This window comes from Crocodylus siamensis, chromosome 11 (genome assembly GCF_052110815.1).
Source record: "Crocodylus siamensis isolate JL-2025a chromosome 11, ASM5211081v1, whole genome shotgun sequence".
NCBI classification, from domain to species: Eukaryota; Metazoa; Chordata; order Crocodylia; family Crocodylidae; genus Crocodylus; species Crocodylus siamensis.
In genome coordinates, this window is record NC_143405.1 from 21,411,345 (window position 1) to 21,429,993 (window position 18,649).

An 18,649-nucleotide genomic window follows, 5' to 3' on the forward strand; every position below is an offset into this window, starting at 1 on the left:
TTTGCCATCTTGGAACAAGAAAAAAAAAAATTATATACTAAAAATCAAACATCTACAATAACATTTTAATTTCATTAAAAAATATATTTTTGTCTTGATTTGTGTGTGTTTGTGCCATGTATGTAGAGGTGATTACATTTTAGCTCAAAATAAAGTCTTACTTTGTATATTGTGGAGGAAAATGGGGAGGTATGGGTGGGTGGGTATGGGGTTTGTGGGGGGTTGTGGGGTGCGTGGGGGAAAGGGCAGATGTGGGTGTGTGGGGGGTATGAGTGTGGGGTGTGCATGGGGGGTTTGGGTGCATGTGTATGGTGGGGTATGTGTGGGGCCCCCCTACAAACATGACCCCGCACTATGCACAGCCCCTGCCACTAGCAGCAGACAGAGCCCCCAGGCAGTGTGCAGTCCCGGCAAGCCCCAGGACTGCATGAGGCTGGGCCGCCAGCTCCATCATGCGGGGCTCACATGCCCAATCCCTGCACCTCTGGGGGGAGCCCTGTGCGATGAAGCTGGCAGTGCAGATAATGTGGCTTAGTCACAGTGGCAGGGAGAGGGGCGGAGCTGGTCCAACTCCAAAGCATGAAGCTTGCTGCCATTCCTCATAACCTGTGCATAACAGTGAGAGGAGCCGGTCCACTGACTCCATTGTGCAGGGCTCCCCACAGAGGCGCATGGTTCAGGTGCAGAACCTGGAAATTGCCCCACATGGTGGAGCCACGCAGACCCTGCGTCCCTGTTGGCCCAGGCTCTGCGCTCCTGCTGCCCCACCCTGGATCCCCACTGGTCCTGGCCCTTGGGCACAGGCATGGGTCCTGTGCTCCTGCCCAGCTGTCAATTCACTCCCCCACACCATCACCACCACTCCCCCCTGCCTGCCTGCCACTGCCACCACCACCACCACTCCCACCCCCTGCCACTGCCACTTCCCCTGTCCCTGCTGCCCTTCCACTGCCACTCCCCTCCCCTCCTCTCCCTCTGCCTACCCACCACCACTGCCATTCCCCCCCCGTTGCCTGCCACCACCACCACTTCCCCGCCCACCGCCGCTTCCCTACCTGCAGAGCCAGGGTCAGGGCCATCCCATGGGCAAGGGTGGAAGTACAGTGTGCATTGCCCCCACAGGAGTGAGCAGGGATTCGCCCCATGTGAGCACAGCAGGGGCAGCCCATGGCCGGGCCAGATACAGTGAATTAGCAGGCACCATGGGCTGGATGAAATAGCCTGGCAGGCCAGATCCAGCCTGCCAGCCATATTTTGCCCACCCATGCTGTAACCTATTTGGGATGGAGATCTATTGTATTAATTCAGGACAGCTCAAAAAAAGTAAGAGAGTTTTTTCAAGTGGCATATCTCAGGTATCACAGAGGCATATGAGGGTGTGCTCCTTGGCATGGCAGAAAGAGATGATAATATAAAATAACAACTATACAAATGGAGCCTTGCTCTTTGACAGCTTTCAGTGCTGGTCAGTAGTAATAGCTATTAATGCCACAATCACAGTGCCATGGTGTGAGGTAGTGGAGTGGACATAACTAAAAGGGAGGCACTGCCAGAGTGGACACACACCAGGGAACAGTCGTCAGAGCACAGGCCAGCGTATTGCTAAAAGAATCACCCCATGTCTGTAAAGAAACAATACAGCAAACAAAGACAAATCAGGCTTTGTCCAGACAGGTAGAAGCAAAGCTGATGGACAGATGGGCCGACAGCTAACAGATAACCAGCAGATAGATTGGCTGGGACATTTGATAGATGAATGCTGCAAACTAAAAAGAGAGAGAGACAGAGATTGACAACTTCCCATTTTCATTCTCAGCACCAAGGGTTATTTTTCTAAAGACATGAAGAGCCTCTGATCTTGTGATACAAATCATACCCCATAGAAAGCATGGCTCTTTCCCAGAGGCAGGTGTGCAGAGCAATAAGCAAGCAGCCAGCTAGCTGACCCCAGCATTCACAGGGGCCGGGAAGCTCAATACAGAGAATGTCTGAAGCTCAAGCAAAACGAAGCAGCATGAGCTTCATCACTCCTCTCACCCCTACTGCAGTTTCTCAGAAAGCAGAAATAGGGAAAGCATGCAAGTCTGTCCAGAGCTCATAGTCAAAGTGGGTGCAAAGCAGGTTTGTTTCCCCTCTTCACAGGAGCCCTGGATATGGCTCATAGTCCTGGAGTCACACCTGAACAATGAACCCTTTCCTTTGGAAACCACCTGACCTCTCTCAATGGCAGGTATCCCCAAAAACTCTTCCCCTGGAGGGCACCTCCAATTTAAACAGAGAGATTATCTTCCCATCCCCTATCCTTGACACTCGGACAGGAAACAGAGTAAGAGGAACAGCACTCACAAGACCTCATCTGCCTTTTCACCAAACCCCCTAAACAGCTCTGGTAGTGTAAAATGGTCTCAAAGTAGATGTGAAAGTAATTATTGTGTAAAAGAGCCTTAGGCTAAGTCTCTATTACGAAGTTTGGCTGGCATAGCTATAATGGCTAGCAGGTGTTGGAAAAAACAATTCACCTCAGCTGACATAAATGACACAAGCTGACAGAGGAGGTTTTCTATCATTTGAAAAGCTGGTGCAGCTATGCTGGCAGGAAAGCTCCTGCTGCCGTATCTTCCACCTTGGTGGTGACACAATACTGACACGGCTATGACAGTAACAGCCCATTGTGTAGGTAAGTTTTTAGTGCAAAGGCAAGTGAGATCCACAGGCAACACAACCTGTGCCATATCAAGGGGAATAGTTCAGAGGCCAAATCTGTTTGGCCTGGCACAGAAAGAGATTGTCCATGCTTTGATCTTTGTCTCTAGAGACATTGCACTAAACCATGCAAAGCACAGTTTTAAGAGCTAAAATTGGGCCTTGGCTCCCCACCCCCAGAACTCCCCTGGGGACCTCCAAACGCCCAGGCTGCCAGACATTGCTCCCTGGGGGCCAGAAAGGGAAACCTTTCTTCACTCCCACTCTCCATCACCCCAAGACTTCCCCAGCTCAGCTGCCGATCCATCTTCACTTCCGAGTCCTACTTAATTGCTAGTACAAGAGACCGAGCTAATTAAAATTTAATTTACAGCTCAACCTGAAGTTATTAAAATACAAGCTGAATCCTGTCAAAATTAAAAAAAGAAGGAAATAACTTGTTCGTGCTGCATAATGCCCCTTGGTGTTTGTCGGGAAACAGAAGGCGACTTGGGGCACTTGGGGATGGGCTTTGTCACTTAGTCAGGCTCATCTGCTCAGAAATTCAAATGCCACCAAATGTATTGCCTCAGCTCCCACTGCTGTAAGAATTTGCTGTTTATTAAAAGACCGGCAACAAACAGCCTCACAGTTTGGCTGTGACAGGAGGTTAAAGCAACAGGCCCTCCTTTGTTCCCCACAAAGCTAGGATGTGCTGAAACCGTCCAGATCCAAACCTGCAGTCTACAGAGGAGAAGTGGATCTAGTCTTTGTGCATGTTCAAGCCTAGCTGCCCCTAAACAGCTCTATGAAAGGATGTAGACCAAAAGGCCCCATTTCTGGGGTGAGGAGGGAATGTAGTTTCAGATGTTCAGACAACTAGTCACCTGCTTTTTGAGATAACCTTTCATTGATAGTACAGGCTGACACAAGTGTAACTTATGCCTAATTCAGTTCTAAGTCACCCGATGAACTGGAACCAGCAACTTCTCAGGCTTCAGTGCTTATAAAATACCAGAACAAATGAGGGAACGTGCAAGTCTCTTCCACATTTTAGAGGATCTTATCCCATACCTGAGCTTCCCTTACCTCTGATCTTCCATAACCTCGGACTCATATATAAATGGGGGACCAAACCCTGCAGTCCTTGCTCAGATAATAACTCCAGTTCCTGAATATGACAGTCAGATTCTGGCTAGGGAAGGAGAGGAAGAGGGAAGAGAGAAATTAGACAAGAGGCATGGGAGAGAACAGAGAAGAGTCAGAGTCAGACTCTATGGACCGTTTGTCACCATTCTCTACCTGGTGGACTGGTGCCTTCTGGCAACATGTGTACATGTCTATAAAGCTGAAATGTTATTGGAAAAGCCAGCAGGGGAGCAGGAGACCAATCATCCTGACAGATGCTCCCTCTTCGACCTGGCTCTTAGAAACACACAGCCAACATCTCTGCTTCCGGACAAGGACACGCACGCAGCGCATCTATTGAAAAGATGCTTAAAGCAGTAAAGGGAACAGTACGAGACTGTAGCAGTACGAGATCTGTAACAGTAACTCTCCGCAGACGTGCAATGCTTCACTCTGGACTGATGGCTAGTACTACTGATTTGGAGGAGGGTGGTCAGAGGGGGCAAGAGGAAGAAAAGGCAGTTTTGGCCTATCTGGGCACGTCAGTAGCATAAGGATTGTTTAACTACAAGGTTGCTAGTTCAGATCTGATCAGGGATAGCAGGGTCTAAAATATGTTATCCACTGATGGCTGTTCAGTAGCTAGTAGGGATTTTAGCCTTGTTCTCAGTAGACAGGTTTTCTCCATCACAAAACCCCTCACAAAGCAGTGCTGATGCTGACTGGAAGGCTCAGGAGAGAGGCCAAAGGCTGAGCAAGACTGAACTCCTTCCTTGGCCCTACAGTCAGAGTTACAGCAGTCTGGCAATGTACAGCAGGAGGGAAGTTTGTGCATCACAGCTGCCCAGAGGGTACTTGTTCAGTGGACAGAGGACTTCAGTCACTATTGCTGCTAGGATGACTTTCTTCACCAGCACTTGATACACTTCAAAAGAAAAAAATTGACTTTTGCTCTCCGCAGAGCACATGCTGAGACCTAGCAACATAGTGGATTTGTAAGAGTTGCTTCCTGATGCAACCCACCCTGTGAAGCCTCACACCAGTGCAAAGAGCTGCAGCAGGCCCAAGAATCAGGACCATAATTTGTGTGTGTGCACAGCTAATTCCCCAACACAGCAGGTCTCTTACTGGAGGAAGGATGTTCTCCATAGTCACAGAGAGGCTGCTGTTAGGTTTGATGTTGGCTGTTTGTCTGTTATCTTGTCACAAGGGGTATTAAAGTGCCAGACACTGGTGTGATTTGCCTTCCTCTCTTACAGCCAGAGGATATGATAACACTGCACATGACACAGTGGATAAAAACTACTGAATATAAATGGAAACTCTAGGGACCTGCTCCTGATCTCACTGTTACACTGATGTAAATCTGGAGAAACTCCAGTGACTCACATGAATACACTGAGCTATAATCAAGAAAGATTCAGCTGTTGCCTCCTGTATTTCTTTTAATAAGAAGTGGGGAAGTGAATGCAATTGTTTTAGTAAATCAAAAGAAATGCAAGTCTTGCCCAGGTCTTATCATCTCGAAATCTGTTACCTTTCATATAAAGTTATGACTTGGGAACATAACAAGCAATGATGCTGCCTCCTGGATGGCATTCAGATAGTCTTTTCCATCCACACACAGGCTTTGCAAATTTGAATGCCCCTCAACTGCCAGCGAGGTGCAGCTGCTTCTGAGGTGGACCATGCCACTTTAGCACCCAGCTTACAATGCCTGTGTTACTACACAGGGTCTCCCTTAGAGCACTGCCCTGGACTGAGAAGGGTTTGCTGACAACACTGCAGCCTGTTTCATCTAATCCAGGGGTTGGCAATACATGGCCTGCAGCTGGATCTAACCCATGGAGCTGGGGGGCTTTGCCTGCACCAGTACAAGGACTGGGCAGCAAGAAGCTGTGCTGAGGCCAAGCAGCAGGGAGAAGCAGTGGCAGCCAGAGCACAGGCCCATCTCGGGCCTGAGCTGGGTTGTTCCAGCCTGTGGCTCCAAACTGTTGCTGGCCACTGATCTAATCTAATCAAACCAAGCAACGACATTATCGATGGCACACAAGGGTGCTTCTCTGGAAATACTAGCTCTTTCTCTCCATTTTCCCTCAAAGAACACCGAACAGAAACAATGCGTGCAGGAGGATGGATACTTGTGAGGGTCTTTTTATCTCCCCAAAACTGCCATGGCTCAGGGGCTGCAGAGCTGTGTCCACTGTAATGAAACAGGGAGCCTCTGCAGGGGCTGGCAGCAAAAAATACCTGCTTCTCTACCAACAGTGCTAAATGACAAGGCAGTTACGTTCCAGCACAGCCCGAGCCCCTGCCTATTATATACCAGGACACATGTTCCTTGCTCCTTACATTCGTTCCGCTTTTAAACTCACATTGAGCTTGCTCAGATGGGTCCGGATCGCCTGGGGGAAGGAGCAGGAGACCTCCACAGAGTCATGCATTTGTGAAGTACAGGACAAGGTTTAGAAAGCTCACACTCCTCTCCCATTTAATCTTCTGGCTCATTACAAACCAGCCATAAGGAAGCTCTGTGGCTTCCCCACTAGAGCTGTGAGCAGGTTCAGGTGGTGATTCGATTCAGAGGAGCTTTGGCCCGATTCGGTGGCTAAATCTCCGAATCCGAATTGAATCAGGGGACCAATTCAAAGGTCTGAATCAATTCAAAGCTCTCCGAATCTTTAGGAAAAGATTCGGAGAGCTTTGATGATTCAGGCAGTCCACAGTGGTCACAGCAGGGAGCTGCAGCTGACACTGAGCTGGTAGGTACTAGGGGTGGGGGGAGGGAATCATGGGGGGGGGAGACCTCTGGCAGCCCCCCTGACCCTCCCGCTCCTCCAGCCCCCCATGGCTGCCCAGCCCCCAGCTCGGTACTTTAAAAAAAAGCCCTGGTGCTCACCAGGTGCTGCTGGGTGGGGGGGTGATCCCTGCAGCCCCCCAATGCCCCATGCTGCATAGGGGGCTCTGCCATGAGCCCCCCGACTCCCCCCCCACTCCCCTGTCTGCCCCCACAGGTGCCCTGCCCACCAGGGTGATATAAAAATCGCGGTTCGTTTCTTTGGAGGCTCACGAATAATAATTCTTCAGGCACACATTGTTAGTAACACAAAGGATATATTTGCAAATAGGGTCAGAGTGAAGACAAAAGACCATACTCTGCCCCCGAGGAAAACTCTCAGCTGGGTTTTATCCGTTCCCTCCTGGGCACGTGTGCAGAAGCAGGAACTCTTACAACTCATTTCCGGTTCATACAAACATACATGAAATGACGTCACGTCATCCGTCGCATGTGCATTATAATTAACTACTTAAGTATGCAGGGTGGATAGACATATATGCATTAGCTAATTACGCATGCTTAGAAAGCTCTCCAGGTTACCAAAAGTTCAAACCCCTCTCTTTCCCAAGGACACAGCCAATTAAATCACAGCCTTTGTAGTTTACAAGAGTAGAGGCAGAGGAGTTTGAAGGTATGTGTGATTTAGTGTCACAAAGAGATAGTAAATTAGCGAGATGTCCTTGGTGGTGTTTCTTCTTATCAGGTACGAGATACAAACTGTGCAGTTCTAACAACACTCTATTCACTATACATTTTTAATAATATTTCTAACAAGGGCTTCAGCCCTTTAAGAAAAAAAAGCCAAGAAAAGCCCCGGGACTCTCAGCCTGGGGCTTCAGGGGCTCGTGCAGAGCCCATCACGTGGTGCGGAGCAATGCGGGGCACCGGGGATCACAGCCCACCAGCAGGAGTGGTGAATCTGGGGGTGGGGGTTCCTTTTTTTTTTCTTAAAGGACCACAGCTGGCCTGTGTGGGGCACCTGTGGGGGAGCTGGGGGAGGAAGGGGGGGGGATCCCCACACAGTGCGGGGTAGTGGGGGCAGCAGGCATCACCTCCCACCCAGCAGCACCCAGCGAGCCGAAGGGCAGGGAGCTGGGGGAGGCGGGGCAGCCATTGCTGGGCTGGGAGAGCGGGTGGGGACTGGGCCTGGCCTGGCTGATTCACAGATTCAGCCAAGTCGAATCGGGACAGTGACTGGAATCACCGAACTGAATCACTCACCCCCGAATTGTTCAAATCTGAACCCGAAGCAAATACTAACCACTTCGCTCAGGCCTATTCCTCACCCAGCCCACTCCCTGACTAAGTGCTTTGTCTCAAATCCTTTGACTTTTCCGTTCTGGAAATAAACAAACTAGGGGAGGGAGGGAGGGAGAAATGACAACCCCCCGTCCTTCCCAGCGCAGACACTGTCAAGTGCCCTGGGCCTGACTGACAGCTCTCGGAGTGGAAGCAATAAAAAGGAATTAAGAGGAGCGGGTGGGGGGAAAGTGTGAGGAGAGATTTCATTTTATTATTTAACCTTTACACAAAGAGCCATTTGGCACCTGGACTCGATTCACTCCATGTATTACAATGACACACAGCCCAAATGACAAGCAGATGGAGACAAAACTGAATGGACAGATGCACGGACAAGGGAAGCGCAACACAGACACACCTGCCAATGAAGAGGCACACTCACGGATGTACAGATGTATGAACATCAGGCCGGTAGGAAGACAGGTGCCTGAACACAAATACCTGTCTAACCACAAGGCATGGCCTGGCATGACTACTCAGCTGACACAACAGTTGTCTTTCTTTTACCTTACATGCCATGTATCCAGGGCACGTTTCTCTTCAGAGAGCAAAGAGGCCAGCCTGAATTGCTGCTTTCCACTTCTCTGCTTTTGTGTCCATCTGCCATTGGCTTGGGTGGATGCATCCAGCACACTCAGTTCCCAGGACCTCACCCCCCTTCCTGCCTGGCCTTTCCAGGTTCCCACAGAACCAAGGGCGTTAAAGGTATGCTCCTCTCTTATTAAAGATCCTTGAAATCTCACATTTCCCAATTAAGCTGGTTCCTTACCTTCTGCCATCAGGGGTACTAGTCCATTGTACCCGACATTTACTCTGCACCCACCACTGTGACAGCTGATGACCTAGAGCTGTCCTATTACCAGCCCAACATGCCAGCCCAATGACTCCCTTTCCCAACATGAACCACTGTTCCCTGTGTCTGCCCCTGCAGGAGTAAGTGTCTAGAGAAACTCTGTTCTCACTATGCTGAGAACTTAAGCCACTATTTTAAAGACAAAAAATAATTAGTTTCAATACTACCTCCATGTCTAGCGGCTAGTCTTACTGCACTCATACTAAAAGCAAAGCTCATGAAACTAGCTGTTAATATTTTAAAAAGTAAACACGGCCTAGGGACTATTCCCACATCGTATAGGGTTACGTTTCCCTCATCTCAGGCACACAAACATATGCACATTTTCTCTTCTACACACACATCCAGGCACACACAGGGTGTCCACAAGACTTCTAGGGATGCTTCTCAAAAACAGATCATAAGCATCTATGCTGAACAGAAGTTCACAGTTTCCCTTCATGCAGCATGTGATTAGCTCCTGTGTATTTCTTATTTCTCTACCCCAGTGTTGTTTTCACTACTGAGGACCCGTTTGCCCCCATCCTATGAGGGAAAATCCAAACTTTAGATCCCAGAGGAACTAAGGTAATGCTGAAACTTAAAGGGTGAACTGAAGGGCCATGAATTCTGAACTAGACATGGGGGCAGTACCCTGAACCCCACCCTGAAGAGGAGGTCCCAGAGGCACATTCCTCCTCGGTCACTGTTTCCTTGGGCATGTGAATGCCTCAGTCACTATCCACCTGCTGTCTCATCTCGGACTGTAAGTTATGTGGGGTAGAGGCTGTCTTGCTGTGTTTGTACGGCAACTCACACAATGCGATCCTGGTTTGTGACCAGGGCTCCTAGATGCTACAACAATACATAGATTGGCTCGTGATCAGTAATGACAATAATCTCAGTTGTGTTGGAATAGCAATATACCTCACTTGCTGGCAACAGAAAGCCCCCCTTTCCTAGGAACAGCTCTGAGTAACCCCATTCATACCCATTTTACCTACAGCTCTACACTGGTTTGGTTTGGACTTGTATTTTTCTCTCTTGAGGTAAAATACAAAACACTTCTTTGTGCTTCTTTTTCATCTGAGTTTACACAAGGTCATCAGAAAGCACATCCCAGCAGGCACTGTTAGTCTTACAGTAAGTGTAGCTCAGAGACAAAAGTGCTAAGAAAGGTTATGAGAGACTCACTAGGCTCTTTGAAACAGCAGCTCTCCAGTGTGACAGCAGTGAGGAATCTCAGCAGCATGGAAAAGACACCGGCCTCACTCTCCCCCTCTCCCCAGATGTGCTCATCTGCATGGTTATGTCTAAAGTGTGAATAATTTTAAGTCCTTGAAACTTATATGTAAAGGAGACTATAACCCATGCATGTTACTGTTTGGTTTTGCCTATGTTAGTGGGTCCACCTCATGTTAAATCCATGTTACAGAAATGCGCTAAAGCCTTGAGCCCATTCACAGACAGCCTGTGTTACAAGACAGTGCACAGACACCATCAAAAGCTAGAGAGTAAAAATGGAGCTGAAAGATGTGATAAATCTTCAGCCAGTGCTGCCAATGAGTGTCTTTAAAGAAGAATAAAACTGATCAATGTGACTGGTGTCTGATCACACAATGACACTGTACAGACCCCTGAGCAAGGACCGGCAAATGAAGTGGGTTCTAAGTTCTAGGAGATCTCTTTCTCTTACCAACTCCCAGGACCAGCTTTGTGTTCTCATCACCAGTTGCCTGGCAGGAGCATTGTGCTCTGATCATCTGCTGCACTGAGCAGAAGTGAAGTGATTATTTGCTGAATTTGGGAAAGTAGAAGTTATCTCCTCGGTACAAACCATCTGCAGGCCCGAACTTGAATAGATTTTAACCCTGATGGTGTGTGAGCTGCAGAGATATTGCATGTGGACCACTGCAGTAGGCATCATTAAGTCACAGTTAACTGCCTGCTAATTAAACAAAATTTCATTAAAACTAAATGTATCAGCCTAGTGGCACTGGGGTTGGCCATTTGAACTGCAATACAAAAGAGTCGAGTTCACTTCCTTGGCTTAATCTTGCTTTGCCAGGAATGGGACTGCTGCAGAGACAAGTGCTGTATAAGGAGGAAGAATCCTCACTCTCTGTGCAGTATCTCCTGTGGATGAGGTATAAAAGATAAAAATACAGACCAGATATAGAAGACACAGCAGGTGGGGAAGAAGAAACTAATGGCAATTCCATATAATGATAACCACTACGAGCAGGTTTGCACTGTCTCATCTTTGGAAAATGGTTGCTCGCCCCAGCTCTTGAGATAGGCACACTCACAAACAGTTCACACAAATATTTTGTGCAGATCATTACCTTAATGATGTGCACAGCTTTGGTCACTGTGCATGCAAGCAACCAGTTAGACAACTACAAATGCAAAGGAACATATAACCGGACAGAACCTTCCAGTCATCAAAACAGACCCTTGCTGTTATAGGCAAACAAACATGCTTTATAATCCCTTTAATAAATTTATCAAGGTCCAGCTTGAATCCAGCCAGGCTGTTTGCCTTCACTACTCCACTAGCCCAGAGGCCACTGCTCTGATGGCCAGAAATCTACTAATTTCCAGCCTAAGTTTATTCATGGCCAATTAATGCATATTTGTTCTTGTGCCATCGTTGCCCTTTAGTTTAAATAGCTCTTTTCCCTTTCTGGTGTTTACTCCCAAGCCTGCCGTATTTGTGCAGAGCAGTCATATCCCTCTCAGCCTTCTTTATGTCAGCCTGAACAAGCCAAACTCCTGTAGGCTTCTCTCAGACACTAGGCTCCCCATTCCCCTGATTGTCTTGCTAGACCTTCACTGCACCTGCTCCAGATGGATTCATCTGTTTGAAACATAGATAACCAGAGCAGTACACAGAATTCAAGGGAGGTTTCCCCAGCCCCATGTACAACAGCAATAACATTTTCCTACCTGAACTGGAAATATTTTGCCTGATCCATCTTAGGAATTCAATTTCCTATTTCATGGCCACCTCTAATTGGTGCCTCATTGTCAGCCCGAGATTAAACAGTACCCCCATACACTTCCTGCACTCAATCACTGCACATAGCTTAAACCCCAGTCTATTGTGTGCACAAATTATGACTGCACATTTTTGCACACATGCAAATCTGAATGCATGGGCTTGAACATGCTGCAAACTAAACAGAAAGAATGCTTGAAAGTAACTGAGGTCTTAGGTTTATAGCAAAAACAAGAAACACTAGCAGTCACCATGGATCAGACAAACATACTGGAGTACCATGAAAGGATATTTAAAAAATGTCCATCACTACTACACCTGGTTCTCACCAACTTATAAAAGCCTTTGCTTTGTCCTTATCTAAAGCTTCACAAGATTTTTATTGCTTTATTACATCACAGTAGAAATTAGAGCATTTCTACCCATGACGCAGGCACCCAGAGAGACCAGATCCTGACTCACCAGCATTGATAATAAAGCCAAAGCAGAACTTCTGAGCAATGCCACAGAAGACAAGAAACACTGGAATGGCCCATCTAGAGGTTGGGATCAGCAGGCAGAGGGAGAAGCTAAGCGACTGCTCCATCACAAACCAGCACTGACTGTATCTGACCTGCCTCTGCGGTCTTTGCCTTGCCAGAATGGGCTGACACTGGCAGATGAGAGAGGACTATTAGTGGTCATGTTCTAGGTGTCAGTAAACAGGCTCTTCCTAAAACAGATAACCCTGAATATTTCTAAGGTGGCTGACTAAGGACGCAGCATACTATTGTGTACTGTGTTGCAAGGAAGGGTGGGGGTGTAGCTCCCTACATGAAGGAGTAGTACACTTCCTTACAAGCAGAGATTAGCACCCACGGAGAGTGATTTGAGACCCTCTAGTTTAGAATATGGGGGAAAGTGGTAAAGGAGATATGGCTGTAGGAGTCTATTACAGACCTCCTCACCAGGAGGAAGAGCTTGACCATGAATTCCCTAGGGAACTGGCAGAGGCTACACACTCTTGGTGCATGGTCATCACAGGTGACTTCAACCACCCTGACATCTCATGGGAAGAGCCTTCAGCCAAATCTGATTGGTTGTGAAACTTCCACACTGACGAGCTCTATTTGACTCAAGAAGTCTACCGGCTGACAAGAGGCAAGATGCTGCTAGATCTGGTACTGGCCAAAGTGGATGATCTAGTTAGCAACCTAAGGAAAGAAGGGAAGTTTGGTAACAGTGATCATGAATTGATCATTTTTTCTATCCATCGCAAAGCTGCCAAATCAGTCAGCAATGCAGAAATCCTCGACTTTAGGAAAGCTGACTTTCACAAGCTCAAGAGGTTGGTTGTTGAGGTCCTGAGAGACCATGATCTGACAGGAAGAGAAGTCCATGGTGAGTGGTCACTTCTTAAGGATGTGATCTTAAAAGCATAAGGGAAGTCCATTCTGGCCCACAGGAAGGATAGCAAAAGGGCTGGGAGACTCAGTTGGCTTAATAAGGAACTCGTGGACCTCCTGAATCTGAAAAAAAAAGAAGCTTATAAGGGATGGAAGTCGGGAACTACCACTAAGGAGGATTATGCAGCACTGGCCCACACCTGTGGGGAGCAGACCAGAAAATCCAAGGCTGAAACCAAACTCAAACTGGCTATGGGAATCAAGGACAATAAAAGTCCTTCTTCAAATACATGGGAAGTCAGAAAAAAAAACCCAAAGGCAACATCAGACCCTTGCTGAACCAAATGGGGCAACTGACAACTGACACCCAGGAAAAAGCTAATCTCCTCAATGATTACTTTGCATCTGTTTTCTACCAGCCCAAGGGGATCACCCTGTCTGACAGGACACAGGACTACCAGGATAAGGGCAATCATATGCCTATAACTGGGGAAGATCTTGTGACGCAACAGCTTGAGAGGCTTGATATCCACAAGTCAGCTGGCCTGGATGGAATGCATCCAAGAGTGCTAAAAGAGTTGGCTGACATCATAGCACGACCAATGGCAAGGATATGTGAGCATCTGCGGTGCTCAGTAGAGGTTCCTGAAGATTGGAAGAAGGTCAATGCGGTGCCTATCTTCAAGAAAGGAAGGAAGGAAGGAAGATCAAGGGAACTACAGGTTAATCAGTTTGACCTCAATCCCTGGAAAGATCTTGAAAAAAATCATCAAAGAAACCATCAACAACAGGCAAGGCTACATTCTGAGAGACAGCCAACATGGCTTCATTGCGGGTAGGTCTTACCTGACCAACTCATTTCCTTCTACGGCCAGGTGATGCATCACCAGGACAAAGGAGAAGAGGTAGATGTCATATATTTAGATTTCAAAAAAGCCTTTGACTTGGTCTCCCATGATGTCCTCATGGTAAAATTGGGGAACTGCGACCTCAACAACCTTACGGTCCAATGACAGGGGAACTGGCTCAGTGGTCAGACCCAGAGAGCGATAGTCGATGGAACCGAGTCAACATGGTGTATGGTGACCTGTGGCATCCCCCAGGGCTCAGTACTCAGATCAGTACTCTTTAATATATTCATAAATGAACTGGATTCAGGCGTCAGAAGCAGACTGGCTAGGTTTGCAGACTATACCCAATTATAGGGAAGTGCGGTCATGCCAACCAGGGATACTTTGCAAGGTCCCAGGGGGTACGCAGGGGTTAGTGGGGATGGAGTGCCACCACCCCGTGCCACCGCCTCACAGGAGCAGGGCCCGGGCAAGGTGAGAGCAGAGCTGCACAGATGCTGCTCTGCTGCTGCCGCTTGTTACCTCCCTGCTCTGTGTCCGGCCTCTCACCCTCCCCCCCAGGGTACGCTTCTTAAAAAGGGGGCCGCTGGGGATACACTTATTTTAAAAGGTTGAAAACCCCTGCACTAGAGGATAGGCTGGCAATTCAGGCCAACCTGGACAGGTTTGCAGAGTGGGCAGATCAAAACCTGATGACTTTCAACATGGGGAAATGCAAGGTGCTCCATCTCGGGAGAAAAAACCCACATCATACTTATAGGCTTGGCAGCACTACACTCACTAGCACCACAATGGAAAGAGACTTGGGGTCATGAATGACAACAAGATGAACATGAGCCACCAATGTGATGCCGCAGACAGCAAAGCAAATAAAACTGTGGCTTGCATCTACCGATGCATCTCAAACAAGACCCAAGAAGTCATCCTCCCACTTCACTCAGCCTTGGTGAGGCCACAGCTAAAGTACTGTATCCAATTCTGGGCTCCATACTTTGCTCCACACCCTTCTAAAGTGTGGAGATGCTTTAGAGAGTCCAGAGGAGAGCCACACGCATGATCAGAAGTCAAGAAAGCAGGTCTTATGAGGAGAGGGTGAGAGGGATGGGACTCTTCAGCCTGGAGAAACAAAGATTCAGGGGTGACTTGGTGGCAGCCTATAAGTATATAGGTGTGTTCATCAAGATCTTGGAGGACATCTGTTCACCCAGGCACCCCCAAGGGAAGTCAAGATCTAATGGTCACAAACTGCAGGAAGACTGTGGTAGACTGGCTATAAGGAAAAACTTCTTTACCATATGAGTCTCCAGAGTCTGGAATAGACTCCCCCCAGAGTGATGTACGCACCTACTTTGGATACCTTTAAGAAACGCTTGGATACTTATCTTGCTGGGGTGATCTGACCGCAGCTGACTTCCTGCCCCTTGGGCAGGGGCTGGACCTGATGATCTCGCGAGGTCCCTACCAGCCCTAATGTCTATGAAGTCTACTTAATAGGCATGCAGGTTTTGTCATGCAGCCTATGAGGCTGCTTCTTGCATACCAAAAAACAATCTGTAACTGAATTCTGCATCCAGCTAGAAGCAGTGATAACAGAAGCTATGATTTCTCTAACTTTAAGCAGCTAAGCAGGTGCAGGCTTGGTCAGTTCCTTCCAGGAAAACCAAGCATCTCTTCCCCCTTTTGAGTCAGTATAGCACATACATGGCATATACATCCAAATTGAGCCTTGTAGATATGGAAAGTGCTATCTTTTGAACAGGCCCCATAACCACGATCAAAGTTCCAAGGAGGCTCCTACATTGTCTCCCCAGGATGAGTACGGTGATTTGCACACCTGTGTGACAAGCACATAACCACTGTTCTCAATTGTGGTGTAGTGTTACTGCATGCTGTTAACCAGCTGCCACACTTCCCCCCAAGAGATTGCTGATTTCAGTAAAATAATTCCCATACACCCATACTTTGTAACAAGATCCTTTGGGATGAAAAGTGTCCTATACCTGTAAGATGATGTTATTCCGATGGCAAGAAATCCCAAACCTATTTCTCCCTCATCTGGATGCCAGTCAGCAGGCAAAGTGTACAATACAAACATCACCAAATAATTAAATGCCATGTGAGTTAGAAGATGCCAGCTACAATAAAATTAAAAATCAAGGCAAAACCCTCCAGGTAGCAAAGTGCGTCACTTCGCAATTAACACCTCCCACAACCAGCAACACCTCTGCCTGCAGTGCTGTGCTAGAAGCAGAGTGAGTTTCATCACTCGACTGCTTTGTCGGGGATTCCAATTTTGATTTAAGAAGTAATTGTTCTGCCAAGGCACATGCAAGGAGAGCACCATCTCATAAATCAATAACAGCCAAGTCTGCAGGAGTGGCAGGTGAAAATCAGCTTAGGAGATGCCCTCTGGAACAGAATGAAAGGAAGAGGGACCATTTCAAAACTGGAATCTGAGAAACTCAGGCGCAAGAAATGGGAGTTTTTCATTTTCACCTTGACGAAAGCAGCCCACCATGCAATTTACACCTCGGCTGCCTTCCTCACGCTTCCTGCTGCTAAAACACCCGGCTGCTCCCTCCCTGGCACACACAGATGCACACAATGAATGGGGCCAGAGGAACTGGAATACGACAGCTGTCAGATACAGTGAAATTGGTAAGTGCCAGAATGTACAGGTGTGAATTCCCCAGCGCAGGAGCTCCCCTCACTCCCACCCAGCTTGGGAACCACTGGCTGGCAATGAGTGTTGGGCGAGAAGGTTACACAGGCTCAAATCTACCTGTGTCTTTCTCATTTCAGTTGGTTTAGTCAATTGTCATGTGTGATCTGCAAATCAACAGAACCTAAGCAATTTCTTTCTGAAGACCATGGACACTGCTGTAGAAGGCATCTATACTCCCTCCCTATCCCAGCACTCAAAAAAAGAATACAGACTGCAAGGGGCTTCTTTTACTCCTCACTTCTGCCCAACTTTAATTACTTTTCTCTTTCCAACAAGCACCAGCAACTTGAGTGCATTCTTTAACCAAAATCTTCCAATACAAACAAACAATGTGAAAACACTCACTTACTTGTCTGTGTGCCTTAGTGATCATCACAGAGGGGAAATATCTGGGCAACAAACTAGTCAATATAGGGCATTCCTCTTCTAATGGAGTGTATTTGGATATTGCTCTGCTCCAGATCTAATATTAGACATTTCTGAAAAGATGGCCACCTACTGAAAGTTGCCCATGACAGCCTAAGAAGCTGTGTACAACTGAAGGACAAATTACAAACAGGCTGGAAAGAAGTAGGAAATCAAAGAGACTGAATAATAGGAGCTGTCCTACTGGAGTACCCCACTGGATCACCTGATCTAGTGTCCTGCCTCTAACAATGGGTGATTATGCGCACATCAGAAGAAACTGTAAAACTAATATGGTGTATTAATGTGTTATACTGTAATCCAATGCAGGAAAGTCCTTCTGACACCAAATGACTACATGCAGCTTCAATAATAAAGATCAGGAACTCTTTTATTTTTAACCTAGAAATTATAATTGCGGATAGTGTTTGTCTTTTTAAATTGTGCAGTCCTCTTCAATTACATTCTGCAGCAGAGTGTTCCACAAGTTAAACAAACAGTGTATTAAAAAGAAACCGATTCCTTTGATCTGTTTCTTAAATACTATATTTTCTCACAACATACACCTTTTTTTCCAAAGACCAGTTGCTGGAAATTGGAGTGCATGTTGTACATGAGAAAATTCAGTAACAGCAGTTTCTGCTGTTTACTGGGCAAAAGCAAAAGTAAAGACTGTACATGATGTGCAGGTAGCAGAACAACAAGCATGCTTGACTCCCCAGCTGCTGCTACTCAGTTACTTTCATAGATTTCATAGACATTTGGGCTGGAAGGGACCTCGGAAGATCATTGAGTCCAGTCCCCTGTCCCAGGGCAGGAAGTCAGCTGGGGTCAAAGGATCCCAGCAAGATAAACATCCAAATGTCTCTTAAAGGAGTCCAGAGTAGGTGCTTGCACCACCTCTGGCGGCAGTCTGTTCCAGGCCTCGGGGACTCGGGCAGTAAAGAAGTTCTTCCTTATGTCCAGCCTGAAATGGTCTTGGAGGAGTTTGTGACCGTTTGACCTTGTTGTCCCTTGGGACACTCTGGTGAACAGGCATCCCCCAGATCCTGATGCACACCCCTTATATGCTTATAGGTAGCCACCAGGTTCCCCTGAACCTGCGCTTTTCCAGGCTAAAGAGTCCCATGGCTCTCAGCCTCTCATCATAAGGCCTGTTCTCCTGCCCCCTGATCATGTGCGTGGCCCTCCTCTGGACCCTCTCCATGTTGTCCACATCCCTCTTGAAGTGTGGCGCCCAGAACTGGACACAGTACTCCAGCTGCGGCCTGACCAGTGCCACATAGAGGGGGAGGATCACCTCCTTGGACCTGCTTGAGATGCATCTGTGGATGCACGACAAGGTGCAGTTAGCCTTCCTGACTGCATCCCCACACTGCCAGCCCATGTTCATCTTGGAGTCAATGATGACTCCAAGATCCTTTTCTGCCTCTGCACTGACAAGAAGGGAGTACCCCAACCTGTAGGTATGGTGCCGGTTGTTCCTCCCTGGTGCATCA

General features: G+C 47.6%; 1 protein-coding gene across 2 annotated transcripts in view; it reads right to left on the bottom strand.

Annotated features, from left to right (window-relative positions):
- Nucleotides 1-18,649, bottom strand: part of TEX264 (testis expressed 264, ER-phagy receptor) — a 127,487-nt gene that overhangs the window by 45,349 nt on the left and 63,489 nt on the right. The gene's annotated exons all lie outside the window — the stretch shown is intronic.